This window comes from Cucumis melo, chromosome 7, assembly GCF_025177605.1.
Source record: "Cucumis melo cultivar AY chromosome 7, USDA_Cmelo_AY_1.0, whole genome shotgun sequence".
NCBI classification, from domain to species: domain Eukaryota; kingdom Viridiplantae; phylum Streptophyta; class Magnoliopsida; order Cucurbitales; family Cucurbitaceae; genus Cucumis; species Cucumis melo.
The window spans coordinates 22,432,163-22,445,017 of record NC_066863.1 but is presented as its reverse complement, the minus strand read 5'-3'; the positions used below and the strand labels follow the sequence as shown (position 1 = coordinate 22,445,017).

At 31.5% G+C, this 12,855-nt stretch overlaps 1 long non-coding RNA gene across 1 annotated transcript; it reads left to right on the top strand.

The window, feature by feature from the left end:
• Positions 1-3,769: 3,769 nt before the first annotated feature.
• LOC127150151 (uncharacterized) lies at positions 3,770-7,086 on the top strand. The gene is made up of 2 exons (XR_007822158.1): positions 3,770-5,642; positions 6,780-7,086. It is a non-coding gene; the product is annotated as an uncharacterized LOC127150151 (long non-coding RNA).
• The last annotated feature ends 5,769 nt before the right edge of the window (positions 7,087-12,855 follow it).

Below are 12,855 nucleotides of genomic sequence, written 5' to 3'. Positions count from 1 at the left end.
TTATTTTCTTTGAGAGATCATGGTTCCCTATTGGGATCTTGATAATTCTAATTCCAGAAAGTATTTTGCTTAGCCCAAGTCTTTGAGTTTGGAGTGTCCTTTAAGGATTTCTTTCACTGAGCTGATTATTTGGGGGGATGGATCGGTTAGTAATATGTCATCTACATATACTAATAGAGCTATAAAGTCATTTCGATTTCCTCGAGTAAAAAAAGAATAATCGAACTTGGATTGGTAAAAACTATGTGAAGACAAGACTGTTGCAAACTTTAGAAACCACTATCTTGAGGCTTGCTTTAATTCGTTATGGATTTATTAAGTTTGCAAGCTAATTTCTCACCCTTTTGTGATACTTGTGAGGTCTGATAGCCCAATGGTAGAGACATATGCACTTCTTCAAACAAATCTCCATTTTAGAAGGCATTATTGATGTCCATTTGAGTAAGAGACTAATTGTAGGATGTAGCAAGGGCTAGAAAGGTCTTGAAAGTGACTATCTTGGCAATAGGTGAGAAGGTATCTGAGAAGTCTATTCCTTCTTGTTGATTATAGCCTTTTGCTAGAAGTCTTGCTTTGTATATATCAATTGTGCCATATGGTTTACATTTAACTTCGTAAACCTATTTGCTGCCAATGATGTGATAATCCTTTGGAATAGAGACAACAGTCCATGTGTTGGTTTTTCCCATGACTTCTATTTTTTCTGCCATGACTTTTCTCTAGTTTTGATGTTTTAAGGACTGGTGGTAATTAGAAGGTTCATATGTGGAGGTAATATTTAGGAGGTAGTTTTTGTGGTTTTGGGTGTAGGTATTATAGGAAAGGTATTTAGTGGGGGGAAATGGCCTTTTTTTGTGAATGTAAGGTTGCAATGAAAGTCTTTTAAGTAAGAAGGTGGGCAATGTGGTCGTGATGACCTTCTTGGAGCTATAGGGATGGTTATTTGGGTGGGATTATTGGTTTCTTTTGAGGTTTCAATAGGGAGATTTTGGTCATTTACACTGTGGCTATCTTCACATATGCTTTTTGAGGTATTATCAACAAAATTTTCATTAATACCTTTACTTTCAAGCTGATTAAACAGGGGGCACGATAAATTTTCAAAAGATAATACATCCATGGAGACAATAATTTTTTTTTTAGTTACATCATATAACTTGTAGTCCTTCATATATGATATATATCCCATAAAGACATATGACTTTGCTCTTGAATCAAATTTAGATCTACTGATTGGTAACGTGGAGATATAGGCAAGACAACCAAATGTCTTGATGATATTGTAGTCTGCAGCCTTGTTAAACAAAGTGGCAAAGGGTGTGCTATTGGAGAGTAGAACTATAGGTGTTCTGTTGATTAAGTATGCTGTTGTTAGGACACAATCTCCCCAAAAGGTAACAGGAACTTTAGATTGAAACATTAGGCTCTTGCAACATTAAGGAGGTGCTGGTACTTTCTCTCAACAACTAAGTTCTGCTGAGGGGTGTATGCACATGATAAATGGTGGTGGTTCCAGTTTTAGCAAAAAAATTTCTGAAATTCAATTCAGGAGCATTGTCAGAATGAAAACTTTTGATTTTTTTTTTTGAAAATTGAGTCTCAACAAGTTTGAAGAAGCTGAGAATGACTTATAGGATATCATTTTTATTTTTCAAAAGATGTATCAAGTGTATCTTGACTTAACATTAACAATAGTGGCAAGTAAGAATGTCCTGCATGTGTTTTGGTTTTAGAAGGACCCCATATGTCACAATATATAAGATCAAAGATATTCTCAGCAACATTATTCAAAGCAGGGAATGAAAGACACCTTTGTTTAGCTAAGTGACAAATATGCGAAATTTCTTTACAATTTAATGAATCAGCAATTTCTATCTTTGATAATTCCTTTATTCTACTAATAGAAGGATGTCCCATCAATTATGCCATGTAGTTGCATAGGCTTTACAAAAAAAAAAAAAAAAAAAAAAGAAAGAAAGCAGATTCATTAAAGCAGTCTTTAATCTTTTCATCATTAACTTTGAGCAAGTAGAGGCCACTGATTAGTTCAACCTTCTCCATCATTTTCGAAACTGACTTGTCCTGAATGATAATTAGAATTAGTAAAGGATATAGAGTATTTTCCTTTCTTAAGTAGAGTACTGACAACAGGTTATACTTGAAATTAGGGATAAAGAACATCTTTCAATATCACCTCTTTTGATATTGAGATATCACCTTAAACGGGCTTTAGTAGGTAGTATAACTGACATACTTTGCATGCTGTGAAGTTCTTTAAACATAGATTTATCATGACATATGTGAGAAGATGCACTAGAATCTATGATTCAAGAAGAATTGGTGAGTGAGGTAAAGAGACAAGGACCTGCTATGTGGGTAGTTTCTGTCATGGAGTTCTCACCAATTTGTGAAACATTAAGATGTGTTTGAAGCATACTCAAGAGTTGTGGGTATTGGTCATTATTGAGTCTTGCAAAAAATGCAAACTGACTGTCTTTAGGAGTTTTTGTTCTCTTCTCATTTTTAGTTTGCATAGGGTTGCTATGTCTCTGTTGGTGAATTGAATTAGTATTTGCTAGTCTGTGTCCTAATGGATAATCGTGTAGCTTATAGCATTTGTCAGCAGTATGGCTCTGTATCCACAATTAGTGCATATTGGCCGAGTGTCTTTATTCTTGAATCTTTCAGGCGTAAATTTTTTCTCAGTGTTATCCATTAGGGTGATGCTTTCAATAGAAGTTGTAGATCCAATGGATCTTTGTCTTTCTTCTTGGATTATAGGATAAAATACCTTGTTTATTGGTGGTAAAGGATCAATAAGTAAAATCTATGCTCTAATTTGAGAGGTATGACTTATTTAAGCCCATAAGAAAAGCCATTACAAACTCTGCTTTAAAAAAATCAATCATCTTCTTTAACCGTACACATGTGCATTCATCCATGGGTCTATTTCAACAAGTTCCTAACATATGGTGGTGATCTTTGCGCAATATATCTCAACTGAAAGATTCCCTTAGGTGGTAGTTACAAGGTCTTTCTGTAGCTGGTATATATGTGGCCTATTAGACTGCCGATATCTCTCTTTTTAACTCATCCCATAATTCTTTCACACTTCAATTATAGACTAAGTTGGCGGCGATTTTTTTTGAAATGGAACTAATAATCCATGAGGCTATCACATCGTTATTATAATTTCGAGCTGAAAGAAGACTACCTTTTGATGGTTTCTCAATCGCTCCCTTAAGAATCAAATCTTGTTCTTCCCTAACAGCGTAGGTTTCATTGCTCTGCTCCATGAAGAGTTGTTGCTTGATCTTGCAAGTGGTGTAGAAACCAAGTTGGTGGTCAGAATAATCGAATCACTACAAGAAAAACCATCTATTATGACAGTTGGTTCCATCCCAAATTGAAAGAAGAGAAGAAATAACTGTCATAAAAGATAAAAAAACGCGTTTTTGGCGAGAAAAAGTAAATTTTTTTGAATTTGAAGAATTTATGACAATTTTTAAGTGTCATAAATCTATGACAATTTTTAAATGTCATCACTTACAAATAATTTTTAAATGTCATCCATTATAAATGTCAAAATTTGTGTTTTTAGTGGGAAAAAACGCTGTTTTCAGATTGAACTTATACATGACAGTTATTTGTTGTCATGAAAGGTAAATTCATTAAATAATTAATAAAAATATTTTTTATTCAAATTTATAAAAATAAAAGTTAATTAAAATACATTTTAATAAAAAAAAGAAGAAAGCCTCACGCTCTTCGTCTCCCTTTCCTTTTGTTCAAAGCTGTCGGCCTTTGCTTTCCTCAAACCATCACGATAAACCTCATGCACGCCTCTCCATTTCCTTCAAACTCCACCGACCATTGGATGCATGAACTCCACCCTCTACAAGCGCTGCTGACCATCTCCATTTGATATAAGAGGATCGAACTCCACCCTCAAGTAATCCAAATGCCAGCTATCATAGGAGTTTCGCGTTCCACCGACCATTCAAGGATCCAATCAGCTATCCGTTCCCTGTGTTCCTCAACCGACGTTGGCAGCCATTAATGGTGAAGGATGAAAGGATTTAGTTGGGCGTTGAGTTCAGAAAAGGTGATTGGAGTTGAGGAGTTGGAGTTGCCAGACGTCGAACTCTCAGATCTTGTCATGGTGGAGACTGCACGAGGGTAATGTAACGTTTGGGTAATGCTCTAATTCTCCTTTGTGGAAATGCTCTGATACCATATCAAAGGGAGAGAGGTATGTGTGAAGAAGTTTATCTTTATTTTCTCTTGTTGTACTTACATAATGCAAGATTCTTCATATAGAAGAAACTTGACAGTTACTAACCAACAGCTGGAATTAACAACAAACAGAATACAACTAATCTTTATAACAAACTGATGTAACTAATTTATAGGTTTATCGTTGATACCAACATTTGACTGATTGTAAAGAGATAGATTCAGATGTTTATTACGAACACAAACATCATTGATGAATACAAATAAGAAAAAGAAATTCAAGTGTGATGACTTGTGCTTATAACTGAGAGGATGGAGGATGGAACTTTTAGTTTTAAAGGAAAGAGCTTATGTTAAATATAGCTTGATCAATTTCATTTAAAGTTTATATATATATATTTTTTGAAAAGGTCTTTTAAGTATAATCGGAGTGGGTAATTGGAACTTGGGACCTTATGTCTTCGAAAACATATAAATTCTAGGTTAATTGGGTTCATGTTAACAAAATCTCCATTAATGCTAAGTTAAAATCTTAAAATTTCATCACATTTTTGTACTAGAAAAAAGCTCCATCTCAAAATTGAAATTTTTAACATTATAATTTGTTTGACTCTTTCCATATAATTGAAAGTTAATCAATTACAATAATTTTGGGATAAAAAATAAACCCAATCCTTTTCACTGTCATAACAACTTTGTCTGTGACTTCAAAAATGACTCTTTCAAGTTTTGCTGGATAAACAGTAGATAAGATAGCAAGAAATCTAGAGGTTGAAGAATAATTTTAATAAATTAAAGATAAAAAACCAAATAATTACTAACCGAGGTTTAGTCCCCGCAGCTACTGTACAGTCCCTCTATATTTGACTTGTTTTTCCAATAAACAGAAATGAAACTTCGAGGTGGTTTCCTTCTATAGAAAAAAAAAAAAAAAGAAGGAAGGAAAAGTCAAACCATGCATTATACAAAAGCTTGGAATATTTGTACTGATCATCAGGTTGACCAAATTAATATGATTGGCATAAAGCAAAAATAGAGAGAGTTAGAGAGTCGTAATAAACATTAAAGATGAAAGTTTATGGTATGATTCTGTTAGGTTGTAGTCCTGTATTATCCAGTTTGGTGATTTTATGTTGTCTTTATATTTGTGGAATTCATCAAAAGATGAAAAAAACAACTAAGCGGCTCTCCACATATCCTGATCTCAAAATCGGACAACCCTCTGACCAAACCAACCATGGTGGAATCCTTATTGTGGCTAATACAGTTGTGACCACCACAGACGATGGATGTACTGGCGGTGACTGTGGCGGCGATTGTGGTTGTGACGATTGATTTTGACAAATCACATCAGCAGTACAAACAACCTTCTTTGCTCATGAGTAGTGTTTTGAAGTCCCCTCCAAGTTAGTTATCATTTCCTTGGATCAGTTTAGCATAAATTTCAGCATGCAACCTACTTGTTTCTTGTTTTTTTTTTTTGTTTCTATCTTACTACTAGTTGAAAGATAAGTTTAAAATTTAAAATTTGAGTGGATATTTATTGGTAAATGTTTGATAATATATGGAGTAATCGGAGAAATAGTTCTTAAAACTATATATTTCTTATTTTAAGTTATTTTTAGGATGAATGTTTGAAAGACATGTATGTATGTGTATATATATAATTTTCAGAGAATAATAATTGTGATATATAGTTCGAATAACAAACACGCTGTTTGCACACTAGATTCAAAAGCAAAGATATATAAAGACAATTATCTTTATTGGTATATTCAAAAGTGAACAATATTGGGAAATTGCCAAAAATAGCTTAAAAAAGGAGGGTTAAATGACTTTTGGGATAGTTTTTGAAAATAAAGAGTTTTAGGACAATTTATGTGTGAATGGACAAAAATGTCCTTCATTAAATTTCTCCTTCTCCTTCCCTTTCCCTTTCCCTTCTCTTCCACGTAAAAGCTTTCAGCTTTCGCTTTCCCTTCTCTTTCGCGTAGAGTTGTTTCCTTTTCCCTTCTCTTTTGTGTAGAACACCTGAAGTAAAAAAAAAAAAAAAATCGCTCTGCTCCGATACTTTGCTCTGCTCTAGTGTCGTTCGAAGATACTCCGACCATTCGTCTCTTGCCATTCGTCGATCCTCTAGTGCATTTCGTCGCTCCTTCTTTTCAAACCATTCAATCAACTTTGAGCGTTTTCTTTTATTTTAGTGAGTTTCATCTCTAACTCATTTTTAATTTATTTGCTGTAAATATTTGGTTTAGGTATTTGTTGCGAGTTTCATCCGTAAATGTCTGGTTTAGGCTATTTTGGAATGGAATTATTTGCTGTAAATTAGTTTAGTCAAAGTTTGGTTTAGGTTCTTAGAAAGTTCAATGGGTAGTGAAAAATGAATTGAAGTAAAAGATTTAGTTTGCAAGAGTGCACTTGCAAGGAGTTTCAAGCTGAGCAACTACCATGCTCACATGCCATTGCTGCAGCACGAGATCGCAATATAAATGTTTATAGATTATGTGCTAATTATTACACCAATGAATGTTTGTTGGCAGCATATGCGGAGACCGTCTACCTAATTGTAAATCAGTCAGCTTGGAAGACAAGCGAAGACTATCTACATATGATTGTTTTACCTCCGAAAGTAGTCAAAAGAGTTGGTCGACTGAAGAAAAAAAGGATTCCAAGTGTTGGTGAAGCTCCGAAATTGCATAAGTGTGGTCGATGTAAAGAAATAGGTCACAACAGATTAACGTGTACCAATACAATTTCATATACCGAGAAGTCCAGCATACAAATTTAAAAATTTCTCTACCAATGTACTAATTATTACACTAATTAATGAATGTTACTTTTCTTTTAGTTTGTTATTTATCTATCTGGATGTGTTTTCTTAATGATGTCTCCAAACATTCTTACTTTATATGCTTCTAGATAGATAAAGAAGACGAAAATAACAACTGACTTATTCATTTATGAACACAAAAAACACAAACGTATTGACACAGATTTTAATTTGTTTAATATACAAACTGGTTTCACGATCGTTTAAATATAACTAAACAATCGTTTAGTTACGTTAAACGATCATTTAAAGTAACTAAACGATTGTTTAATGTAACTAAAAGATCGTTTAACGTAACTAAACGATCGTTTAATGTAACTAAAAGATCGTTTAACATAACTAAACGATCGTTTAAAATAACTAAACGATCGTTTAATTGTATTAAACGATCGTTTATATATTTCACACGACTATTCGTTTAGTTTGTAATTATTTAATTTATATATTTTTTAATTCTTTGCTACTCAACTGCTTTAATTTATATATTAAGCGATCGTTTATATGTAATCACATTAATGTAAAAGATCGTATTAATGTAAAAGATCGTGCATATATCTTTAAGCGATCGTTTAGTAAAGTCTAAACGATTTTCTTAATAAACATAAAAAATATTAAGCGATCGTTTACCTACAAGTAGTTTTGCAAACAAATATGATATTTGAATGTCATCAATTGACCATTCATAAACTACGTTTATTCTAATTTATATAGCATCTATACTTGTGCATTATAGAGAAGAATCGATACATATTTTGCAACATACATGATATACAACTCCTACAAATCTCGCAACAAAGTTCAATACATAGGAGTGTTGGTCCATAATTGAAATGCCAATTGTTTTCTAAAGTAGGACATGTTTTCTTGACATAATGTATCTAAATCAAAACCAACAGCTATGTACTCAAAATACTTAATGGTGAATACGCCACAATCACTATTATTTCGTTGTAGTGGAATGGAGTCGACAATGACAACTGGCCAAGGATGGGAAGGATTAATCTTGTACGCGGGTCCATCAGTCGATGTCGATGTCATAATTGAAGCCTGAACAAAAAAGAACAAATGAAATAATAATTGCATAAGAGACTGACTAAACATGTCATAACAGCATGGTGAAAGTTAAAATAAATAGTGAAAGTTTGGAAGGTGCGAGATACATGCGAGATAAACCACGAGGGTCTAAGAGACTTAACAAACATCAATAGAATCACTCCAAATGGATTAACAGGGGTACCAATTTCATTTCGAAATAAATAGTGAAAGTTTGGAATATGCGAGATGTGTGCGAGATACGTGCGAGATGTGTGCGAGATACATGCGAGATAAACCATAAGGGCCTAAGAGACTTACTAAACATCAATAGAATCACTCCAAATGGATTAGCAGGGGTACCAGTTTCATTTCGAAATAAATAGTGAAAGTTTGGAATGTGCGAGATGTGTGCGAGGTACGTGCGAGATACATGCGAGATAAACCATGAGGGCCTAAGAGACTTACTAAACATCAATAGAATCACTCCAAATGGATTAGCAGGGGTACCAATTTCATTTCGAAATAAATAGTGAAAGTTTGGAATGTGTGAGACGTGTGCGAGATACGTGCGAGATGTGTGCAAGATGTGTGCGAGATACGTGCGAGATAAACCATGAAGGCCTAAGAGACTTACTAAACATGCATAGAATCACTCTAAATGGATTATGAGGTGTACTAATTTGATTTTAAAATAAATAGTGAAAGTTTGGAAGGTGCGAGGAGGGGCTAATACAAACTAAACATGCATAGAACAATACAAACTAATGCATATAAACATGCATAGAATCACTCCAAATGGATTAAAGTGAAAGTGATCAAAGTGAAAGCTAGAGTGGTTTGAGAAGCATCCATAGCAGCATGAAATTGCTCACAATATAAGACAATAATACACAATAGATAGAAAAGCAATGTAGATAAAAAGAACTCACTGCTAAATAAAAGAGCTTCAATTGCACTTCTAAGAGGTAGCCAATTCAGATTTAAGGAAGGGATCCCAAGAAAAAGAAGCAAAATGCCAACTATATTTAACTTCAATTCATTTCACTACCCATTTAACTTTCTAAGAACCTAAACCAAACTTTGACTAAACTAATTTCCAGCAAATAAGTCGATTCCAAAAAAGCCTAATGATGGATGAAACTCACAACAAATACCTAAACCAAACATTTAGAGCAAATAAATTAAAAATGGGTTAGAGATAAAACTCACTGAAATAAGAGAAAAGACTCAAAGTTGATTTAATGGTTCGAAAAGGAGAAGCAACGAAATGCAATGGAGGACCAATGAACGGCAAGTGATGAACGATCGAAGTATCTTCGAAGAGCAGAGTGTAGGAATAGAGCGGGAAATTTCAAAAGCCAACAAAAGGTGATTTTTTTTTTACTTGAGGTGTTCTACGCGAAAGAGAAGGGAAAGAGAAACAACTGTACGCGAAAGAGAAGGGAAAGCCAAAGCTGAAAGTTTTTACGTGGAAGAGAAGAGAAAGGGAAAGAGAAATTTAATGAAGGACATTTTTGTACATTCACACCTAAATTGTCCTAAAACTCTTTATTTTCAAAAACTATCCCAAAAGTCATTTAACCCTCCTTTTTTAAGTTATTTTTGGCAATTTTCCAACAATATTATACTATTTTAGAAATATGTTGACAGTAAAATCTAAACATATATAAATAAACTTGAGATAAAATATGTGTTAGTAAAAAGAACTGTGATAATTTAAAATTTTAAATGAAGTGTGGAATTATAAATTCAACAGGAGCAATAAATTGTCATTTTTGGCTTTCTCTCATTCTAATACTGATTAGAAACAATATTACGCATATGCAAATATTTAACGAACATTCATTGTTGTGAATATCAAAGCATAATTGCATCAATTAACCTGTGGCCAATCCTCTAATTCTATATCCCCACAATATATCACCTAATTTGTAGAATGAAAAAATCTTGGGTGAGCTGCCTGCACCCCATCTCTTCGCTTCCATCCAAACTAACATCTAATAGAATATGGGATACTTTACTTGAATCTAACAAAACTAACAATGTGTACAAAAAAAAAAAAAAAAAAAAATCTCATGAAATCACTATTGTATTTTCATAAATTTCAGATTTGTCCTCAAATATTGTAGGACGATTAGTCACTTCTTTTTTCTTCTTCGTGATGTATTCACTTTATTTGCGATTTTTTCATCTTCTTTTTCAAATTTTTTCTTCTATTTCTAAACGATTTATTCTTTTGTTTAAATCATTTATTTCATTTTCATCATTTTTGACAAGATTCTTTAGAACTATTTCGCGATTCTTTTAATATTCTTCTTCATGTTTCTCATATTCGAGAATATCATGATCGTTTACCATGGTGATCAACACGATCATTTAAATTTGAAGTTTTTTTTCATCATTTAAAAAGAACTACACGATGTATATCATGATTTGAACGATTGTACATCATTCGTTTAGATTGTAGTACATGATCGTTTAGAAAAATATTACTCGCATGCGCATGTGATCGATCAATCGCATGTTGATTGAGATATTTTTGGTATTTTTCATTGTAGGCCTGTGAACATTTTTCAGTTTTCAAAATTATTCCATATTGTATAAATGTTTTACCGGTTTTTATATTTTTGAAAAAATCTCTAAAATATTTGTCATGATCTTTATTTTTTTAAAAAATTGAATTAGTTTTATTTTTGCATATGTATAGAAAAGTGGGCGCATGAAATTAGATGTTTTCTCCAATAAATTATAAACACAATTATTTATAGTTTAATAAAAAAAATTATTTTATACGATAAATTTTTTAAAATATTTATAAATATTATATATAAAGATAGTAATCTATCTCGATCTATCACGGTTCTTAATAGATGAATTGTTATATTTTATTATATTATGTAAATATTACTCTTCATTTTAAGTTTACAAAGTATAAAATAGAAAAAAAAATAATAAAACTGAAAATTGATTTTCTTTTTAGAAATAAGATATGATTCTAATTAAATCTACTTGTCATTCAAATATTAAAAAATTTTAGAATCCATCAATATATGTCTATACATTAATTGACACCGATATACTTCTATCAATATTTATCAAAGTCAACACTAGTAAAAATGTATCAATGTCGTCTATATATCATTGATCGATTCAATAATTTTTTTTATATATATAAATATTTTTAACCGTTTTTTTATTTGTATTAATTTACTTAAATCTACATTTAAAGACTTCGATACATACACTATAAATTGGTTGAGAAAGAAGGTTCATATATTTTTAAATAGGAAAACACACATCATTAGCTAGTTTGGTTTACTTTTATCTAATAAATATTTTTTTTTGAAAAGAACAAAAACAAAAAAACAAGTTGAGTTTTGTTTTTGACTTGTGATTATTAATTGTAGGGTTTATTTATTTATTTTCATTACTTAGGCATGTTTATTCAATATTGCATTATTTATTTTGGAGCATTGGCGTGTTGATGTTTTCACTCTTTCCCCACAAAATCAAACTTATTCATAAAATATGTAGTTATTTGGGTTTGGAATAATTAGTTTGACCTTGTCTTTAAAATTAATTATTATATTAAATAACCCATTATATTTTTATTTCAACCTTTCTTAATTTTTAGGAAATTCCTTAGTTTCTTACCAATAACATGATCATCATAGACTTTGACGATATATATATGTGTGTATGTATAATATATATATATATATATATTTGTAGAGGTTGATGGCACAAGAGACAATATATATTATATATTATTCCACATGAATAATAACTCTGATATTAATTGGATGAGAGAATAATATATTACCCTAATTATAGGGTTCGTTGAAAAATACGATCTATCTTTTTAATTCCTTAAAATTAAAGGATGGAGATTAATTAGCAGATGAATATAATAAACATTATATTAGAGAAGAAAAAAACGTAACTAAAGGAGGATGTTGTGAATGATATCACAGATCTCTTTCAATCTTTACATATTATCCTTCATTCTCACCTCAATTAGTTTTCATCTTATTTTAATGAGAAAAAAAACAAAAAAATCAACAAATGCTATTTTTCTTAACCCAAATATCAAATGGTCAATTACAATCAATACTTTTCAAAGTTTAAGGAAAATAATTATTGAAAAACCTACCTACTACACAGTATAGTATTTCCTATAAATTTTAATCTATTTTTAAGAATAATAATCCTTTTTAGTTAAGCAATTCTAAGATTATAGATCAAACCATCAACAACATTTAAGATAATAATGGATTGTTTTATATTAGAATAAATAATAGCTTATGTCAAGGAATGGACGAGAAAGAAAATAAAAAACTAACATTGCATACTTGTTAGTGGCGTGATTACTATGCTTAAGAGAGTAAAGAGGGGAATAGTTTATTTTTAAAGGGAATAATTCAGAATGTAAAGAAGCTAACGGTTGAGAAATATATAAATTTATTAATGATTATTCTTCCCTTCTTTTCCTAGAAATTAAAATGAAACTCCCAAGCCAATTAGAATATTATTTGGTTTTCTCTCAAGACATTTTCATCATTTTAATTCTCACTTATTAATTAATTAATTAAACTTCCTCATCACTCAATCATTTAATTTCTTTTTTGACTTTTATTTTTGGATTTGGTCTTCACCACTTGATATAAAAGGCAAAGAACAAGCTATGAAGAGAGTACTTAATTGTAAGTTAGTTTGAGTATTATTAAGATCATAATAATTGGAAGAGAGAT